Source organism: Kogia breviceps, chromosome 2, assembly GCF_026419965.1.
Source record: "Kogia breviceps isolate mKogBre1 chromosome 2, mKogBre1 haplotype 1, whole genome shotgun sequence".
In the NCBI taxonomy this organism is placed as follows: Eukaryota; Metazoa; Chordata; class Mammalia; order Artiodactyla; family Physeteridae; genus Kogia; species Kogia breviceps.
Window position 1 is genome coordinate 52,324,591 of NC_081311.1, and position 22,209 is coordinate 52,346,799.

Sequence of the window (22,209 nt, forward strand, 5' to 3'; positions counted from 1 at the left end):
AATTTCCTTCTAAACCAATAAATTATAATACACCAAACTAACTTCTCTCCCTCACTGCCATCCAAACACCACCCTAAAACCAAACCAAGTAACTCCAAATAGGAGTAGTAGCCATAATAGCTGTAGTGATAGTAATAAACATGAGTTAAGTTTTCTGTGTGCCAGAACTGTCCTTTGAGCTTTTAAAGGCACAATTTCATATAATCTTTTTGATCTAATGAGGTGGGTACTTTTATTATCCATTTATACAGCTGAGTAAATTGACTCATCATCATCACTCCTGTATCATTTCTCGTCCAGGCTACTCTCATATATTTCCTAGTTACTTCACTAGTCTTTTTTTTTTTTTCTACCCTTACTTACCAACCCATTAGTCTATATAGCATCTGAACTGATCTTTTAAAACATAGATTTAATCATGCCATTCTCATGTTTAAATCCTTCATGAGTATTTCATTGCACTTATAAGATGCCTTAAAAAGCATTTCTGACTGCAACCTACCTTTTTAATTTTATCTCATCTCATTTCATGCCTCTTCCTTCTTCTGTCATGAGGCTTCACCCATATTGAATTCTTCTCTGTAACTTGGCTGGATCAAGAATTGTCCCAGCCCATGGTCTTTTTCCATGGGGTTCCCTGACTGGAAAAGCTTCCTTCCTATTTTTTTCCTTTGTCATTCCAATGCATATCTCCAAATTCATGTCATTTCTTCAAAGAGGCTTTTCTGGATTACCTAGTCTCAAGCAGATACACTTAATTCTTTGGTGCGAAGAATTACCCTGCTTTTTCATTATACTTATTATAATTAACAGTTACATACTTTTATGCATTTTTACTATTGTGTTTTTTTCAAGAGGGAAGGGCCCATGTCTATTTGTTTACCACTTCATATCCAAAATTTTGCACAGTTCCTTATACACGGTAGAAATGAACTAAATAGCAAAGTCACGGACTCAACATTTTCATCCTTATTACACATCCTTATTCCCTTTGCCTCAATTTCTTCCTCCAAAAATGCAGACCATTTAAACAACCTATTCATTAGATGAAAACAAAAATTATAGAACACATGAAGCCATAATTTAAACAAACAAAAAACAACAAAAAATACTGCTCAAGGATAATAAAAGAATAAGCAGGGATTAAATGAATGACTCCCATCTTTATTCTGTCAGATTTTCACCCTTATTTTTAAAACAATACTGCTAGTCCACCTGAAGGTAGCATTCCAGGTATTCTGGATCTAACTAATAAAAAAATTATAGAAATATTACTAGAGGAGGTGAGCTAATATCCACCCAAGGATTAGGAAGGTACTCAGGGATAAAATTGAGAAACTACTGGGCCAGCATTTAATTGGAAAGGCCATATGATGTAAGTCATAAAATTATAATTATATGGATGAGGTGAATGGTAACTAATTCACCCAATGGTAACTAGTTCACCCAATCCCAGAATAATAGAACTAATAGGCACTCTTCCTAACCCACAGCTTTGAAACTTGAAAGAATTACACATTACACTTAAGGGAAATAAAGTGAAACATTTAAAAATAGAGATGCATTTTAGAGAATTTATATTAATTCATGAATATCACTATGATGGTATGTTAAGAGGAATGAAGCCATTGGGGAATCCATGATTTAGCTTTTTAACCAGAGGCCCTGGAGCAAAGACATGCTTGTCTTCAAACCATCCCTTCATGTGATAGGTTAAACACATATTTGATACAGTGTGTTAATTACCTACCAGTATACAGTATTTTAGTCCACATTTTGGTGTCAAATACCTTTTCTTTCTTTAACAGAATCATGGAGCCAACTCTCATTTAAGTATGGCAGACATACCACTTATTAGGTGACTGCAGGACTGACTGATCCGCTAGAGGATATGTTTTCCGATTACCTCTGTCCTTCAGTCTGTCTGAGCTGTCATCCTAAGAAGATGGTTCCATATTCTTTGCCCCAGTGACCACCCACTAGACCTGTTCTTCCAAGGGCTTTGTTCTTACCTTAAATCATTTGTTCAATTGATTATGAGTAAATATTGACTGAATACCTATTATAAACATGGTAGCTTGCAATGCATGCAATACATGCAAGAGAAAGAAAGATAAATGAGTCATTGCTGTACAATGCATGAAATGCTACAAGAGAGACACTTGCAAGAAACACAGGAAAACTGAAGATGCAATGTCTCATAGAGAACATGACATTTGAGTTAAATTTTAACGACCTAAGTTCATAAGGCAACACTTTCAAGGTGGAAAGAAAACATTTATGGAAGGGAAGAGAGATGTACTAGAATATAATATGCTCAAGAAAATGAAATTCATTTAAAGGGGAAATGTCTAAAGAGGTAGGCATCAACTTAAGGAGAAGTCATACTCTGTCCTGGAGGAACAGAGACTGGGGCCAATGAGAGAAAAGCCTTCACTAGATTTTGTGAGAAAGAGACGATGCAAGCTTGCTGCTTTCCAACTTGTTTGTCTAGATGGATAATGGTGTCATACTCTGAGATGGAAAGTGCTGGAGGTGGATCAGTTGAGGGTGTGTGTATTTGTATGTGTGTATAATGGAGAGGGAGAAGGTATAAGGTGACAAGTTCACCTTTGGACATATTAGTTTTGGGATACCTTGGGTCCTTTAGGCAGAGATGTATAGAAGGCAACTTGATACACAATCATCAGATGAAGACAAGTTTTGGCTGGAGATAATGACTTAAAAGTCACCATGTGAGAATGTGCAGAAAGAACACATAATGGAAAGACAGAGTTGTGTTATTTAATCAGAAGTTGCAAAACAATATAATTTTCTTAGAGGAAAGTTATTGAATTCTGCTATAATGGCCTCAACTTAGCAAATGGAAATGTGAGCCCATAGCAGGTCTTCATTCAATGAATGAGCACATAACCACTTGCCAGACACCATGAAAGACATGAAACATACAAAAGTTATGAAAGTTATTTTTTAAGCAAAAATATGCCTCACAGAACTACAAAGTATGTTGATTTCTAATTGCCATGTGCTAAAATCCAGGAGAAATAAGCTTCCAGTTCGGATGTAGCAACGTTAGGAGGGGATATGTAAGCAGGTATGACTTTATGTCTTGGAAAAACTGAACCACTATGGAGCAGATTTTTGCTTCTAATAATGGGTGGGATAAGACGGAAGGGTGAGAACACTATAAGACCAGGACTGCTTATAAACAGGACTATTGTCTTATATGTCCAGCTGGTTTGAAATACACATTAATGTCTGCTTCAACAGCTTGTCTTGTGGAAGCAATTGAGCCAGGAGCACAGCAGCTGGCAATCAGTGGTCTAAAAGTAGTCACTATATTGCATTCACAACGAGGGCAGGTTTCTGTTATTTGGGAATTTTCTTCCTTGGAACCATGGATAGACCAGACTACAGGAAGTTGGCCACTTCTTCTTTCTCTGTTCACAGTTTCTTGTTAGATAGAGATATAATAGTGAAGTAGACAGAGAGAAGTTAAATAGACAGTTAGCTAATCAGACACACAGACACGTGCTCAACACACAGGAGTCACGTGTCAACGAAGATGATAATGCTACTGCCCTCTATCCCCCTCACCCTGCTCCCAGTCTTTACCCACCTCTGAAGCTACGTGGGGATTTTACTACCTAAAGTTCTTCATACCTAAGCATATTCAAAACGATTGGATTTTTCTTTGACTATACTAAAAATAATTTGAGAAAAAATAAGCTTGGGCAAGTAAGAAGCATTTTGATGAAAGTACAAGGAAGGATTTCAGAGTTATCTGGCCAAAGATTCATTAAAGTAGACCCATAAGAGTCCCTCAATTTTTGAAAGTTTTGAATATAGTATGGAAATAGAAGATTAGGGATGTAACCAAAGACTTTAAATTCGAATTGCTTGAAAAATAATTAAAGTGGATTTTTATATATTTTATTATGCTTGGACTTTAGTCATATTTCTAGGTCTCTTCTTAACCATTTTATGAGTTAAGGTGTGTTTGTAACAAAGTCCTATGCTTATTTCCTCAGTAAATATCAAAGCTCTCTCATGTCCTTTTTTTCTTTTTAACTCTATTGAAGTTAAGCTATAAAGAACATGGTACCAACTGACTATTATGGGATTGAAATTTTAAAGTACAGGCAACATTTAGAAAATGACAACATAGCTTCTGCACACATAGCTTAACACTTTAGAGAAAATAGGCAAATAGTCCTGTCTGTTTTGAAGGAAGAAAAATAAATAAATTTAACATTATTATCTACTGTATTTTGGTAAATACCATTAAAAGAGTAACACTGGGAATTAGGAGACCTATCTTCTCACACTGTTTTTTTTTTATAACTATCTCTGTGATCTTGATAAGTTACACCCTCTTTGGGTCTCATTTTCCTCAGCTCTGAAATAGGATAATCAGACTCATTCCTTCATCTCTAATAGTCTGAGTCTATGAAATAGTTGGATTCAAAGGTAACAACAAATCTTGGTAGGAGAGAGTGGTATCATCTTAGCCTCAGGCAAATCCACCCCCAGTTGCTACAAAGAATGATGAGTAAGTCAGAGTCCAAGAGCTTTTCTACACTTGGATGCAGGGATATGCTCTTTGTCATTTGCATCTCAGAAGCTGGGAGTTGTCAACTTTTCCTGATTCAAGTAAGTGAATGCTCTTCTTCCGGCCACCCTCAGTTATCTGCACCCTGAAACCATCAGGAGCAATGATTTCAATCAGATCCACATGTGTACTTGGTGCCACTGGGCATTATATGATTAAGTCTCTAAATAACACTCCAGCCAAAATCTAATCAGAGAGCCTGCATTGCAATTGTCAGTGCATCCACTGGCTATCTGTGTGCTGAATAAATATTGCACTTCCTTTGACACAAGCTTGCCAAGATACTCCTAATCTTTTTTCTAGCATGAGGGCTCCCAATCAGGAACCATGTCCTGGGAGATTGTGGTGAGCTCCTTTACACACCATTTCACACACCTGTTTTTGTCTCCATAAATTTTCAATGACTTTTCCTCTAGGCTTAGACTGATTAGAGCATTCTTCTTTCCCCTCCAGTTGTTACAAAGGCAGTTCTAATACAAATCAGCTCAAATGTCAGAACAGGTCAAATCTTTAGCTTTTAGACTCCCCAGTGAGCCTAGTTTAAGTTTAAAAAGGAGCATTTAAGCCTTGCTGTATAATTCTATCTTTTGGGCTATGAGCAAGAAACCAGGTGAGTTAGTAGTGATTGCAGCAGAGAATTCATTAAGCTGCCCTAATTGAGGGCTGAAGCGAGGGGGGGGAAGTAAGGCCCCAAAATTTGCCCTGATTGATCCTGGAGACTGCAGTGGGAGGACAACTAACACTCTGTGAAACATCTAAGAGCTAAAGGCTTAAACATTTTATTTTACCCTCATGGCATCTCTTTAAGATAAGAATTGTTATCACCATTTTACAGGTGGCACAGAAACGTTAAGTAATCTGCCCAGTGTCACGTATGTACAAGAGCCATGATTAGAATGCAGATCTTTTTTTAGGCTGGTGTTCCTTTTTTCTGTTTCCTAGCCTGCTGGGGAGAAAACCCAGGCTTAGGGAAGTATAAAGCAACATGAAGAATGGTTTTGGACATAGTTTCCTCTGGTAACAAGAAGCTGACTAAAGCCTGCTGTCATGGGGTTGGAGGGCAGAAGCATGGAGAGGGAGTGAAGCTGAATCCAGCCTCTGTTCCTCAACATGGAATTAAATCTCAGAGATGGAGTTTTGAGTGAAGTAGAAAAGAATAGCTTTATTGCTTTGTCAGGCAAAGGAGGCCACAACAGGCTAATGCCCTCAAAACTGGAGAAGATGTCCCAACCTGGAGGGGGTAGTGAAGAGTTTTATAGTAATAGTTCGAAGAGGGTGTGATCAGCTCGTGGACATCCTTCTGACTGGTTGGTGTTGAGGTAAGTGGGAGTCAGCATCATCAACCTTCTGGTTCCAACTGGTGGCCTGAGGTCTAGTGCTTGTGGGCAGCATACAGTTAACTTCTCCCACCTGGTGGGGGTTTCTGTATCTGCAAAACAGCTTAAAGATATTGTTATGTATATCCCTTGAGGAACCAGGACCCTGCCCCAAGGCTGCACTATTGTTTCTTTTGACTATTCCTCTCTTGTCTCTGCATCCCCCTCCCTTCCCTAAGTAGCAACTGTTTGAACCTGCTCATTGTTACTCATGGAATGTCCTGGAGGATGAATGAAACCTATTTCCTGTAAGCAAGAAGTGGGAGACACAGAAAGGCTTTTGTGCTCAAGAGCCCCACAGGGTCCTGCTGGGTTGCAGGAGCAGAGAGTGAGTCTGAATGAATTACAGGTAGGGAGGGGCAGGTTAGGAGGGAAAGCAGCCAGGGTTCAGGCTTTGCAGAAAATTAGCTGGGGATTCAAGGATATTCATCGAGAAAGCTCCACTTATAATTTCTCTTACTAGCAATTAAACCCTCCAAAGCCAGCCAGACTAGTGTTCCAATGTACAGCTCATGCTCGTTGCTAATCTCACATGCCCTGCACTAGAGTCAAGCAGCGTGACAACATGTGCCTCTTCCCTGAAATTCACATACCTGAGATGCCCCAGGGTCTGGAGTTCTGTCTCTTCCCATCTGCCCTACTCCTTCATCAAGGCCCAGATCAAATATCTGTAGCTTTCTCTGAGTCCCCATGGTGAAAATGGAATCTTCTCCTACTGAATTGCCTTAGCACATTTATCAAGTCCCGAGCACATGACAGTTTTTGTACAAGCCTTGTGTTCCCTGCTAGATTCTCAGATTCCTAAAGGTTGGGGCAAGAGATATGGCAGAAAAAGCACATATTTGAGGTTTGATAATCTTTTATTTTCCCCTCTCAATCTCCTTCACAGAGATGATGTTCAGAAAATATGTATGAAGTAAAGGAATTTATTCCCACCATTATGCTTGCTTTTTCTTTTAATTTCCTTGGTAGAAACCACTGATTATCCATTGAGTAAGTTTTTATTTACTAAGCACCAACTATGTAGATAATTCTGTGATGGATCAGGTCATAGAAGGCTTTTACTGTCAGGCTAAAACACTGAGTGCTAGTCTTATTTCAGGAGAGATATGAATAGGTATGACACAAGGAAGTGACATGATCAGAGTTATTTTTCAGAAAGATACTTTTTGATGAAATATTAAAGATAGAATGGAGGGAGGTGAACCAGACAGTAGGGAGAACAGAAGTATGTTGACAACATTCCAGGCATGAGATGATAATGGCTTAAATTAGTCTTTACGATGGAGAGGAAAAGGTCCGATGGAATAATAGACTGTGAATGTCTGTTCACAGACCTTTACAGCCCAGGCTTCATCACCTGATCACTTAGAGATGATTCTTACTATCTGGCTATTCCTTCATTTCAACTCCACGGGATTTGACTTTTCTTCTCTGTAGATTTGCCAAATATAGGAAAAATCAAAAACTTATTACTAAAAGAAAATAAACATATATTACTTTAAAGTAATAGATAATTTATATCATTAAGCAGAAATGAGTTCCAGAATGTGAAGGTCTCAGAACACTGTCATGAAATTGCCAAGAACCATGGGCCATATTGTAATTCCATATTTAGCTCTCTGAGGAACTGCCAAATTCTTTTCCACAACTGACCTAGCATGTTAGATTCCCATTGGCAATGTACCAATGTTCCAATTTCTGTACATCCTCACCAACACTTGTTGTTTTTTAATTTTTTAAAATTATGGATATCTTAGTAGGTATGAAGTGATATCTCATTGTGGTTTTGATTTGCATCTTCCTAAAAACTATTGATGTTTAGTATCATTTCTTGTGATTATTGTACATTTTTATATCTTCTTTGGATAAAAGGCCTTTTATACATTATATTCCCCAAACATAGATTTATAATTTTTATGCACTTGTGTGAAAAATAGAAACTGGAGTTACAAAAAATACAGTGATATTGGCTTTTATATTTTCCATGTATCTACCTTTACTGTCAATTTGTATTTCTTCATCTGGCTTCAGATTACTATCTAGTGTCCTTTCTTTAGAATCTGAAGGACTCCCTTTAGGATTTCCTATAGGGCAGGTTAATAAACATCCTCAGGGTTTGTTTGTTTGTTTGCCTAGAATGTTTTAATTTCTCCTTCATTTTTGAAGGACAAATTTTTCCAGATATAGAATTATTTCTTGACAATTTTTTTCTTTCAACATTTTATGTCATCATACTGCCTTCCTGCCACCATGGTTTCTGATGAAAGTGGCTGTTAACCTTACTGAGGATCTCTTGTGCTTGATAAGTTGCTTCTTTTTCCCTTGTTGCTTTTAAGATTCTTTCTTGTCTTTGGCTTTAGCTACTTTGATTATAATTTATCTTTATATGAATCTCTGAGTTTATTATATTAGAATTCATTGGATTTGTAGATCTATGTATGTCATTTTCATATCTGTACTAATTTTAGAATTAGCTAACCAACTGCTTCAATAAAAGCTTGTTATAAATATGGCATGAAATTACATAATGCCTGTAGACTAATTTGGGGACAATCAATATCTTACAATATTGACTTCCAAGCAGTATATCTTTTCATTACTTAGTTCTTTATTATTTCTCAGTACTATTTGTAGCTTTCAGTACACTGCAACTACATATCTTCACATATCTTGTGTTAAATACATTTCTTAGTTTAGATGGTTGGTGATATAAAGAGAATGAAATTTTTAGTTTGATTTTCCATTTCGTCATGGATAATATGTAAGCACAAATATTTATTTTTGTAAATGAACCTTGAGTTCTCTGACATTATTAAATTCACTTATTCAAATAATTGTTTTGTCAATTTCTTAGGTTTCTCTATATAAAAAATCATGTTGGGCTTTCCTGGTGGCGCAGTGGTTGAGAATCCGCCTGCCGATGCAGGAGACACGGGTTCGTGCCCTGGTCCGGGAAGATCCCACATGCCGTGGAACAACTAAGCCCGTGAGACATGGCCGCTAGGCCTGCGCGTCCGGAGCCTGTGCTCCGCAATGGGAGAGGCCACAACAGTGAGAGGCCCGCATACCGCAAAAAAAAAATAAAATAAAAATAAATAAAAATAAAAAATAAAAATAAAAAAATCATGTTGCCTGCCCAAAAAGAAAATTTTAGCCTCAAAATAAAATTTTACATCTTTCCACTTCATGCCATACAGTCTTTTCTTAGCTTCTTTTTTAATACCTCTTTTGTCATCTATGTCTTTGCTGATATTTTATCTGGTTGTTCTATCAATGGAAAGAGAGGAGTGTTAAATCTTCAAAAATGATGACAGAATTGCCTAATTTTAGTCACTTTAATTTTTGATTCATGTGATATAAAGGATATAATTTTTTATGTCTTCTTCTTGAATTGACCATTTTATCATTATGAAATATTCCTCGTCATTTAAACATGCATTGACATCACAAGAACAAAAAATCAGAGAATTAAAATTTGTAGTAAAGGCTCCAGGTAAATGATGCATTTTTGTTTATCTTCTGTTGATTTATTTTCCCAAGTTTTCTTTTGGCTGAGATTCTGTGACTGTAGAAATCAATTTACTATAGCAAATGGATAGCTGAATGTGTCATACTAAGCAATCAAAAGAGAAGGCTTTGCATGTGCATGGATGTGTAGGTGTACATAGGCAGATCCTTTGAAATAGACTTGAGAGATACTATGATAGACTCTAAAGAATGTGATGATTGATAAGACGTAGGTAGGAGAGGAAAATTTGGGAATGATGCCTAGACATCTTGCTTGGACATCTTACTGGATAGTTATATCTTTCAGCAAAATCAAAAATACAGAAGCAGCAGCAGGTCCTGAGAGTGAAAAATAATGACTACAGCCTTGGACAAGTTAAGTTTAAAGTGTCTGAGGAGTATCAAGGTGATGTCCAGTAGACAACTGGATATATGGTCTAGTGCTCAGGAAGGAGGTGTGGGCTGGAAAAGAGATTTGGAAGTCATCAATGTCCTGTCAAGGGCTTGTCAAGTGGAAACTCAAGTGAAAGCCCCAAGATTCATTTTATACCCAACAGACAAAATAAAATACCAGGAAATTCTTTGTGCAAATTGTGCATTTCTCTCTGAGAAACCACATTCCTATAGTGAAAAACTTTAGTGTTTTAAAGTTGCAGTCCCCCTGTGAAGTGGTTTATGATACGTGATAATACTATCTCTGTCCCTCTGCCATAAAATCTATATTTAACCAGGTAAAGCAAAAATGGAAATAATAAAAAGAAAATAGTACATAATATTTTAACTTACTAAAACCAGCTTAGCTGTTTTATCCTGGACTCTGTAATTATTGACATAACTTTTAAGTAAAGGGAGTTATGAAAAACATTGGGAAGAGGAAGATTATAAACGTGTGTGTGGTTTTTTATTGTGGTAAAATAAAAATAACAGATAATTTACCATTTTATTCATTTTGAAGTGTACATTCAGGGTATTAATTATATTCACAGTGTGCAACCAACCTCATTATGTGAAGTAACTGCTAAATGGGTACAGGGTTTCAGGTACAGAGACCAGTAGTTGAAATACACTGATATGTATTAAATGTCCTATTTTGTGATGTGACACACACACGTACACATACATAATTTGGTTTTATCAGCACAAGCCCTATAGTTTTGATATTATTATCTCATTTTATAGAGTGTAAAATTAAGCCTCGAGAGGTGTCTTAAACACAAGGGCAGATCTCACTCTTGGAAGTTCGGGATAAGATCTCAAGCCTCTCCACTCCCACTTTACCTTGCTCTTTTTCAAGACAAACTTTTGCCTAAAACACATTCACTGTTATCTAGCTCCAGAACTTCTTTTTCATGCTAAATGGAAACCCTGTACCCATTTAGCAGTTACTTCCTGTAATGAGGTTGGTTGCACACTGTGAATATAATTAATGCCCTGAATGTACACTTTAGGCTTCAGGTACAGAGACCAGTTGGTGGGAGTTGGACATTAACTGCCCAGTGGTTTCCCCTGGCAGTGACCTCCTCTTGAGAGTTGGGCATTACCCCAGCGAAGTGAAAACAGTGGAATAAAAACAAGCAGTGAAATGAATGGCAAAGCTTTACTGTTCTTTCATGGCATAAGTTCAAGTTCATTTGTAACACAGTATATATACAGAAGTAGACTTTGAAATGTAGTGAAGAGATTTAGGAGGATCTAAAAGACATCCATAGAATTCAGGAAGAAGTTGCTGAGGAAGTGCATGATTTAATCAGTAAGCAAATAATGAGGTTATAGTTGAAAAGTCAGAAGCAGTATAAGGCACCATATTGAGGAATTAGGAGAAAGATGAAGGATAGGGGGTGTGGAAGGCAAAAAAGGAAAGAGAGTAGGAAGGAGAAGATATTGATTTAGTCAGATTTAGTCATTCAACAAGTCTTCTTTTTGTAGGAGAAACTGCTAAGTCATGTTTATCCAAAAGCCAGTGAAACAAGGTGGAAGGACCAGCTAATCAGGAGAGTGGCTTGATTCGTCAATTTCCTGGAGACAGAGCTTTAAAAAAGGAGGGTCCTAGAAGCTTGAGGGGGAGGGTGTGACTGTGCATCTCAGAGATGAAGGGAGAAAGATGTCGCCTATTGACCACAATGGTGTCATTAGAACTCTGCTCATCAATGCTTAGAACTTAAGAGTAGATTTTAAATTAAGTCAGAAAATCAACTTTTTGATTCATTGTTTATTTAATCGTGCATTCACTTGCTCATGCATTTATTTGTTTAATCAACAAATAAAATTTTAAAATCTATTACATGCATGGTCAAAGATATTCCAAAAGTTTTCTGTTAGGTGTTGGGTGATAGGAAAAGTAGGAAGAAGAAAAGACAAAATTTTAGTGTGAGAGCAAGGGCCTGACCTAAATATAAGAAATTAAAGAATTTGAATCCATTTTCAGATGTACCTGAATGTGAAGATGGTAGCTCACGTGAGCTTCCTCAAGTGTACTGTTCCTACCCAGTTAGAACTCACTTTAAAAAAGCATCAGTTACAAAGCCTGGTTGTAAGTTCTTTGAAACTTAAATCATATTTCCTCAAAAACTCAATACCATGCATGGCACGTTCTAATGTTTTCTCCATAAATACCTCATTAATCCCCAATATGGCAGGGAATAAAATTACCAGGGTATTAAGGTATGCAGTGAACCTTCCTATGCTATCCTGAGAGTTCTGATTCAGAAATACGGCCTTAATTGGATTATAATGTAGTTGCATTTAGCTGTGGAAATTCAACTAAACAACACTGGGGAAAAAGTTAGAGTGTGGCAGAAATAAAAAAGGAACATTTTAAATAGCAAATGTTCCAATATGACAGTTTCTTCAAAGAGATGACGTCAAGGAATTCACATGAGATGGTGGCTTAAGGCTGTGGTGCCTTCGGTGTGTCTCATCCCCACGCACCTGCCTTTCATAATGTGAATGTCTCCCACTGCTAAGAGTGATCCCTGAATTAAAGACACACAGGGGGCTTTTTGAGTTGGGAAAGTTCTGTGTATGGAAGACAGAGCCATTGTTGCATCTCCTAGAAGCTTCATGTATCTTTAAGATTTATCTCTTGGAAATTGTTGGCTTCCTTTCTAATTATAATGGGTTTTCCAATAAGAAAATCTCTGTTTCTCCCTGAAAACTCCCACTTTCCTCCTTGATGACCCAAATTTCCTGACTCTCATATCTGTATTTTAGTACAACCAAAATTCTATGGCAATTCTGAGTGGTCCTGTGTGTTCTCCTTTTCTCAGTGACAGAAGCCAGGGGCAGTACTGTTCAGTTCTTTCCTATGTGCTTTCTTTGACCATATGTGTCCAAACTGATATTATTTCAAATACTAGAGATTTGAGATTAGCACTGCATCTACATTGTGAGTTTAATAGATATCTGAGAATTAGATGAACTTTACAGTTCATAATAAGTTGCATCCTTTCTACAAGTAAATGTATTTTTCATCAAGAATCAACTGTCTCAGTGGCAGGGTCCACTTGTAAAGGCCTCTGTATCAAAAGCAGACTCTGGCTCAGTCACTCAGTCTGTTTGCTCATAATGGCAGCAAAAGTATAGGGATTAGACGTGAAAGTACAGCCACTGCAAATGATTGTCGGAGAAAGGTCTTTGTTTAGGATAGAATGCGGTAGGAAAAGCTTTGATCCCTGGTGGAAGAAAAACAGTACCCATCAATAGGCCTGGCATATAGTCTGTAGTCAGTAGATACTGCACTGGAGGACAGTGGGCCAGAGTAAAGTGGGAAACCCTGAGAGTGAAGAAGCCCACATATTTCTTGATGTGATTAGTATATTTATTTGAATTTAAGTTAAAATCTGTCATAGTGTTATTATTTTATGAACAGCAATGGAAGATAAAGTATAGTCAACTTCCAAAACAATACTTTCTGACATAGAAATTTTATTTATTTTTTAGTATAAATTTATTTATCTTTTCATTTTTGGCTGTGTTGTGTATTCATTGCTGTGAGAGGGCTTTCTCTAGTTGTGGCGAAGAGGGGCTACTCTTTGTTGCAGTGCATGGGATTCTTATGGCGGTGGCTTCTCTTGTTGTAGAGCACGGGCTGTAGGTGCGTGGGCTTCAGTAGCTGTGGCCTGTGGGCTCAGTAGTTGTGGCTCATGGGCTCTAGAGTGCAGGCTCAGTAGTTGTGGCACACAGGCTTAGTTGCTCCACAGCATGTGGGATCTTCCTGGACCAGGGCTCAAACCTGGTTCCCTGGCATTGGCAGACGGATTCTTAACCACCGCACCACCAGGGAAGCCCTAGAAGTTTTATTTTAGATGTATTTAGATATAGAGTTCTAATACATATCATGCTGCTCTATTCTATAAGTCTTTGAATATACAATATCGTCTGTTTCACTGCTTAGTCATAGTGTATTATTTTTGAGGACATTTTAAAAGGCAACTAAACTCAACGCATCTAGTATTAGCAATGTAAATAATACATAGAGCCATGATACAATGGATGGCTATGGCCAAGCCTGCCCATTTCAGGCAATAACACCCTACCACCCAAGTAGCTCCTGGCCTGCTGCCTGGATAGTGCATATTGAAAGACTCCATTGATTCGAAGAGATATCAGACTTCAGGAATTTGTACTATGTAAAAAAAAACATGAATCTTAGAACTTTTGAAATGGCAAATATGAAGTAAAACAAGCTCTCTGCTTTTATTGTGATGAACTTAATAAACGTAAGTGTAGCTCTACTCCAATCAAATGATGTGCAGATATGTGGGACAAGAATTAATTCTGAAGAAATTGATTCTAACATGTCGAAATTTGTCACCATGACAGGAAAATCGTTATTCCAAGGGATTTGCTGTCTATACCTGGTAACAGATACCAAGCTTTGCATTAGAGAAAAAATACAGAGATGCAGTGAAATGTTGAGCACCTAGAGGACATGCTGCCTTCTACAACGTGGATGGCTAACATTTGCATAGAGAGAGTGCATTGTATGTGCCAGGCTTTGTCACGCACTTTTTCTGCTAAACTTCATAGCAATATTATGAGTTAAGAATCACTGTTAGCATATGTTATTGATGAGGAACAGAGGTGCAGAAAGGCTAAATAACTCACTTGGTTAGCTAGTGAACAGAGAGTCACAATTCAAATTGCAAAGCTGAAGCATTTCTCACTCTGCTATGCTGTCTCCTGGCAAGTTAGCCTGGGCTAGTAGCTTTCTCATTACCTGCCAGATGTTCATAAATTAGGCATTTGTGAGTTGGGAAATCACTCTGCAACTTTGGCTTTCTATCACAAGCAATTACGATTCTCTACTGGCTTCACTGTGAAACCAGTGAATGCAGGTGCCCTCAGCATCAGAATATTCAAGAGTGAGTGGTGCAAGGCACTTGTTTGATTTTCTTTGTATACTCTTCCTCGAAGTTTTTAGTTGATGGGATTTTAAAATTATTTTTCAACTATAAAACTAACAGAGTTGATTGTTAAAATGTTAGTCAGTATAAAAGCATACAATGTAAAAACAAAAGTGTTTCCCTCTCTTGTTGCCACTACAAGGGTAAATCACTGTCAACACTTTGCTCTGTCTTATATGATGAGTTTTAGATTCATATACAAATAAGGTGTAAGGTTTATAAAAATTATATGAAATTATTCATGTTGTTATGAAATGTGCCTTTTTACTCACCAGTATAACATCAAAACAAAAATTATTGGTTCATGAATTGCAAAGAAGTATTAACTAATTAAACTATAGTATCAGAAGGTGGAGTTGGGCCTCAATATTTCCTGAAACCAAAATTTTGTACACTCTTCTCTAAACTCAGATTCTTGCATATTGTCAGCTGGATTGTCTCTCTCATTGCAAAGCTAATAATTTCTACAGGAAGGGGAATGAGGCTACCAAAATATTCCCAGGTTCTCTTTTTTAGTTCCACCTCAAAAAAATCTATGGCATGACTTTAACTGATTCAACTTGGGTTAGGTATCCATCTCTGGCTCAATCAACTGTATGTAAAAGTCTGGGGAATTATGACTGTCACATCTTTGTTCAATTACCCAAGTCTGGAACATTGGGTAATTGTTGGCCTACAGACAGAGAAATTAAAATATGCCAATTTCCATCTCAAACCACATTGTTGGGAGAAGGAACTGGGTGTGGTTTCAATAATGGTCTCTCCACATTTCTAAACAAATATCACAAGGATAAAAGTTATCTGGATGAGCAGAATGATAGGAATCCATTAAGCAAAGTATGAATGTACCATAGATAATTTGTCATCTCTCTATGGATGGACATTCATCTTAGCTCATGTTCTTCATCATTATAAATATTTTTCTTTATTATAAATAATGCTGCTGTGATCATCCCTGCACACATATCTTTGTGTCCATATAAGCATTTCCATATGTGTCCATGTAAGTATAATAGATTTATAAAAATGGAACCATAAGTTAAAAGCACATGCATGTTTTAATTTCATAGATACTGTGAAATCCCCACTGAAAGATATTTACACCAGTTTACACTACCACCAATGGTGATTGTTTGTGTACCTCACAAATCCCCTAAAAACTATTGGTTACAATTAACTAGAGGGAAATTAAGCACTTTCTTAAGGGGACTATAAATCTGTCACCTCAAGATAAATATTGACATTTCTAGGCTCTGTTTTTATATAACTTCAAGTTATGTATTTCTGAGAGTGAATTGACAGTGAGTATGAATCTCAGTATTAAACTTTAGAAAATTCAGGGTTTGTTTTCACCAAGAGAGGAAAAGCTATTTAATCTCAAGACTGAGAAAACACTCTACCTCATCATGGAATATGCTAGTGGAAGACATGTGTTTGATTACTTAGTAGCTCATGGCACATGAAAGGAAAAGTGGCTTGAAGAAAATTCCACCAGAAAGTATCTGTTGTGCAGTGCTGCCAACAGAAGTGGGTTGTTTATAGAGACTGAAAGGCAGAAAACCTGCTCTCGGATGCTGACATGAACATCAAGATTGTAGACTCTGGCTTCAGCAGCAAATTCACCTTTGGCAACCAGCTACATAACTTCTGTGGCAGTAATTTTGCTGCCCCAGAACTACTCCAGGGAAAAATTTAACATAGACCCATGTGGGAGGTGAGGAGGCTGAGAGTCATCCTATATGCAGGGGTCATCTGATCCCTGCCTTCTGATCTCAAGAAGCCATGAGAGAAGTTACTGAGTGAAATATACCATATTCCCTTCTACTTGTCCGTGGAGTGTGAAAACCTGCTCAAGAAATTTCTCATTCTCAGTTCCACCAAGAGAAGCGCTCCCAGCAAGAGAGGGACTTTTGATCAAATTATGAAAGATTCATGGATAAATTTGGGTCATAAAGATGAACTAAAGCCTTATGTGGAACTACTCTCTGACTACAAAGACCCCCAGAATTTATGGTGTCAATAGGTTACACACAAGAAGAGATCAAGTACTCCCTGATGGGCCAGAAGTTCGAGGGGATGGCCACCCATCAGCTCCTGGGACACAAGAACATAGAATTGGAAGGCTATACTATCACCCTGAGGCCCCAGCCTTTATGTAATCTGACCAACAGCAGCAATCCTTTCCCATCTCACAAGGTACAGAATAGTCTCTCCCAACCCCAACCAGTGGGGTGTCCGCAATAATGTTGGTCCTGCCATTTCCATCTCTAATTCTCAGAATACTCAGAGTAGCAGTGCAGAAAATCAGCAGCCTTCAGATGGCCAGGAACCAGAACAAAATGCTAGCAGCACAGTCAAATTGCCTGCTGCCTCTCTGGTTGTCTTGGAAAAGAAGAAAATAACTCCTGTTCCCTACACAAAGAGTGACCTCTCCGCCAGCAGAAATCAAAACAGGAACTCCCCATTTTTGGAAAGGACCAGCTTCCGCCAGAAAGAAAAGAGCCTGACCAGGCTAAGTTCTGGGGCCTCCATCAGCTTCTGCTTCCCCTGAGATTGACCCAGCCTTTGCCCTGCCTGCACTAGAAACCCACGGCAGCCTTGGTGCAGCCCAACCAAGCCTCTGGGTGCTGCCTCACAGACAGCAATGGGGAGGTGCCTCTGCACAGCCCCGTCAGCATGTCCCTGTGGTTTCTCACAAAGGTGGAGCCCCAGACAGGAAATTCCTTCCAAGCTGAACAGCTCTGACATATACACAACCAGCAGCATTTGCCCTGTGGGAAGACCACAGCCTCTCCCTCTGGCAACAGTCAGGGCCAGAAGAACTAGTGGAGACTCTCAGACTTCACCTGGTGGGCAGCAGAAGCAATGATAAAAGAATTTCGAGAGGCTAAGTGGTGCCCACTCTACTTTACATGGAGTATGAAGATCACAAGCACATGGAGTCTACTGGGAGATGTGCAAGGTCCTGGATGCAAACTGCTGCCAGTGTGATCTAAACAAACAAACAAAAATATTGGGTTGGCCAAAAAGTTCGTTCGGGTTTTTGGTAGCCTCTTATGGACAAACCTGAATGAACTTTTCGGCCAGCCCAATACTTGCTGCTGTACATGCATAGTTCCCAGGGCCAAAAGGAATGCATGCTGTGGAAGATGGTGGTGTGCAAAGTGCCACTGAGGTCTCTCAATATGTTCTACTTAAGTGGATATCAAGCATTTCCATGGCCTTTAGAAACATTGCCTCTAACATCACCATGGAGTTTAAGCTTGAAAAGGCTGCCACGACCCATCAGAAAGATAAGAGGAGAAGTAGGCTGGCTATAGCTGCTCTGCCCCCAGTGTGGACTAGTGTATTTCCCCCTCTGGCACTTCTTCTCTTCCCATGACTTTCTCTGTCATTTTTTCTATTTTTGCAGGGGAGAGGAGATTGGTCTACTGAAATAAAGACAAACCATCCAAATGGAAACACAACACACATCTCTCTCTCTCTCTCTTTCTATCTCTCTCTCTCTTTCTATCTCTCTCTCTCTCTTCCTGCTATTAACTCATAATGTCTATTAGCATTTCTTTGAGCTGACTAAAATAAACTGTTCTTTATAATAATAGACTACATCCACATCATGCCCTCTGGAGCAAAAGGGAAGCATAAGATAAAACATCTCTGGATCAGACGGTTAAAACTGTAATCACTTAAAATCAACGATGGCATGAGAAAACAGGAAAGCACTGAGCTACTTCTGCAAAGAAAAATAAATTTCTTTTCTCTGGGATAAATATAAGCCAATAAAGCTTAGCCAAATGACCTCATGAGTATAAATGTTTTCCAGGCAAAGTTATAAAGTGCTAAGATGAACACATCTAACCTGTTACAATAAAGGTGTTCAGTAATAAGAGCCCCTGGATTCCATAGCTCTAGGATGGATTAAATATTTTATCTTCTAAAGAATAGTAATCAGCTGAGAGAGTGAAGGAATTGGCTTTATTTGATATTTGATTTACTTTCCCTGCCATTTCCATGGGTCACCTTTTTTTTTTTTTTTTGCGGTACGCGGGCCTCTCACTGTTGTGGCCTCTCCCGTTGCGGAGCACAGGCTCCAGACGTGCAGGCTCAGCAGTCATGGCTCACCGGTCCAGCCGCTCCACGGCATGTGGGATCTCCCGGGACCGGGGCACAAACCCGTGTCCCCTGCATCGGCAGGCGGACTCTCAACCACTGCGCCACCAGGGAAGCCCTTCATGGGTCACCTTTTGGTGCTGACTTTCAATTCAATGGCTGTTGTAGCACCAGAATCCTGAATTATGAAAAGAGTGGTTTCATTTAGGAGAAGTAAATATTCTAGCAGCTGTGAATTTAGGATTTAAAAATCATTCTAACTTGCTGAAAACGAACAGTCCCAGCAGAGAGTCAAGCGAGAAGCAAATGGCAGAAATACCTGTATGAGTCCATTCACTGGGTGTGTAGTGTGTGTCTTGTCTATGGCTTACCTTGTTATTTGCTTGTTTTTTTCCCCATTTTCACCTCCCCAGATGACCCTAACCACTGCATCTCCAACTCTCCTTCTGAAGACCAGCTGATTCCTTCATTTTCTTCATTCATTCAATAAAATATTGCTCATCTATGAAGATATAATATTTAAAATAATTTTTGTAGTAGACATGCATAAACAAATATACTGTACTAAGTGCTATTTTAAGGTACCTACTGATGGCTGTTGGAACAAAGAAAATAATATAAATAATTGTGAGTGGAATGATCAGAAGATGAGCAGAGATATGAATTGCAAATATACAAGGAATCACATTTTAGGTAAAAAGAGCTGCAGGAAAATCACCGAGTCTCAGATGTTCGCTGAGGTAGGTAATAATTGGTATGACATAGAATGACACAGTGTATGGCATGTGGCAAAGTGGTAGGAGATGACACAGAAAGATAAATTGAGATCAGATTCTGAAGAACCCCGAAGAGCAGAAGACCTTGGTCTTTATTCTGGAGGTGAATCATCAATGACAGTGATTAGACGAAGGGTGTATTCTAGGATGATCACTCCATTTTCATAATAGAGAATTTGCATTAAAAATCCCAGTTTCTAGGGCTTCCCTGGTGGCGCAGTGGTTGAGAGTCCGCCTGCTGATGCAGGGGACGCAGGTTCATGCCCCAGTCCGGGAGGATCCCACATGCCGCGGAGCGGCTGGGCCCGTGAGCCATGGCCGCTGAGCCTGTGCGTCTGGAGCCTGTGCTCCGCAATGGGAGAGGCCACAACAGTGAGAGGCCCGCGTACCACACACACACACACAAAATCCCGGTTTCTAGATTTTTCCATAACATGCAGAAAAAATATATGAGACCACAGCTTTTGATAATACATGCCAATTACCAAGGTTGTTGCTTTTAAGAGAGATACGTTTTTAGCAAAATTCCTAGTGAGTACAATTCTCCCCACTGTAAGTAGACTATGGGAAAATGAGGTCACTTCTCCATATCTTAAAGTTAAAGCAAGAGGTAATATGGTGAGTAGGGAGGCTCTGAGTGTCTGACTCTCTTTTGATCGTCTATGATGATACTCACCAGTACATAAACTTACTGAACTAAAATCAATACTCAGTGGAAAGTAACTGCTTATAGGAGGCATAATTTAGAGTGTCAGCCTAATCCCAGTCCCTTCCTTGGTGAACTTCACCTCTCACAGTCCCTGTGTATTTGATACAATGAGGAAATTATCCCCAAACCCTGGTCCCAAATGACTGGACAAATCATAGGCACATGACCCAAGGGCAGTCAAGCCCTTAAACTGGCCTAGTACACTTATTGCCTGACTTGGTAAGATTCTCTACCTTGCACCCAAACCATGATCTGTGAACAAGCATCTTTGGCATCAGCAGGTAATTAATTAGAAATGCAAAATCTCAGGCTCTATCCAAGACCTCCTGAATCAATCTGCATTTTACCACGATTCCCAGATGATCCATATTCATATTAAATTTTAAGTAGCAGCAACTCTAGACCAGCAGGTCTAGAGAATTTAAGAAATATTAAAAACACATGAGTGATTAGCAGACTGGAAAGAAACAGACATGCAAAGTATAACTGTGTTCTTGTTCATGGCCAGTTACCTCAACAGAAACCCTGTGACTCCTTCTGTTATTGAGGTGCCTGTAGAGCTACCCCATGTCCAGACGCTCCTACCAGTTACGGGTGTTCAAATTCCTCCTGCAATGTTTCTCTTTTTAAATGTCCAAGAGATTCACATCTTTCATGTGGGTATTTGTAATTAAATTCTTTTTTCTTGGAACCAGTTTGAGATTTTGTTTCCTACAACAAAAGTTGCCAAAAATCAAACACTTCTTATAGTAGCAATCACCGAGGAGTTAATGAGAGCAAATCTCTGATTCAATTGAGTAATTCTAGTAAGAGCAACAATTTCTCTTGTGCAAAAAATGGGCAGCAATTCATTTCCCTAGCCAGACCTGGTCAATGAGGAAGAAGCATATCACTCTCATTTAGGACTTGCATTAATCTCCTTAGGCTAACATGATGACATTCCTTGTACAGAAAAGGATCATTTACTCAACCTGAAAAAAGGAAAGAAGCCATGTCAAAAGAAGATTGTCCTCCCTTTTCACAGGCAGAATTGGCAGTTTTTGCTGATTCTTCTCTAGGGTGAAGAGGGGGTTTGTTGTAGACATTCCAATTTTAAATTCGGGAGGTTTGGCTTTTCCCCAAGACCTTTGCCAGGAGAGACTGTCTCTCTTTTTTCTTTTATTTTCCTGTGTAAATTTTTTTAAAGTATAGTTGATTTACAGCATTATATTAGCTTTGGGTGTTCAACATAGTAATTCAGTATTTTTATAGATTATACTCCATTTAATGTTGTTACAAAATAATGATTATATAAGTCAGACAGAGACAAATACTGTATGTTATCACTTATATTTGGAATCTAAAAAGTAAAACAATCGAATGTATATAGCAAAACAGAAACAAACTCACAGATATAGAAAACAAACTGATCTCAGAGAGGCAGCTGTGAGTGGTGGTGTGAAGCAAGATCTTAATTCCTTGTGCAGGAATTGAACCTGGGTAGCCTGGATGAAAACCAGGAATCCTAGCCACTACAGCCCCTGGCTCTGTCCAATGTCTGGTTATTTACCTTATTTCTGTTGCTGGTTTTTATATCGAGGTGCAGATATCAAAATATAGACAAGTGTCCAGTCATAAATATGTTATCCTGGAGCCCACTTGTCTCTTGCTTCAGGAAATATAAACAAGGGACTGGTAATGAATGTCTGGCCTGGAGCCCATCTTCTCACCC

At 38.7% G+C, this 22,209-nt stretch overlaps 1 pseudogene; it reads left to right on the forward strand.

Annotated features, from left to right (window-relative positions):
* The window catches only part of LOC131750332 (serine/threonine-protein kinase MARK2 pseudogene), a 63,076-nt pseudogene extending 44,791 nt beyond the window's left edge, over positions 1–18,285 (forward strand).
* The last annotated feature ends 3,924 nt before the right edge of the window (positions 18,286–22,209 follow it).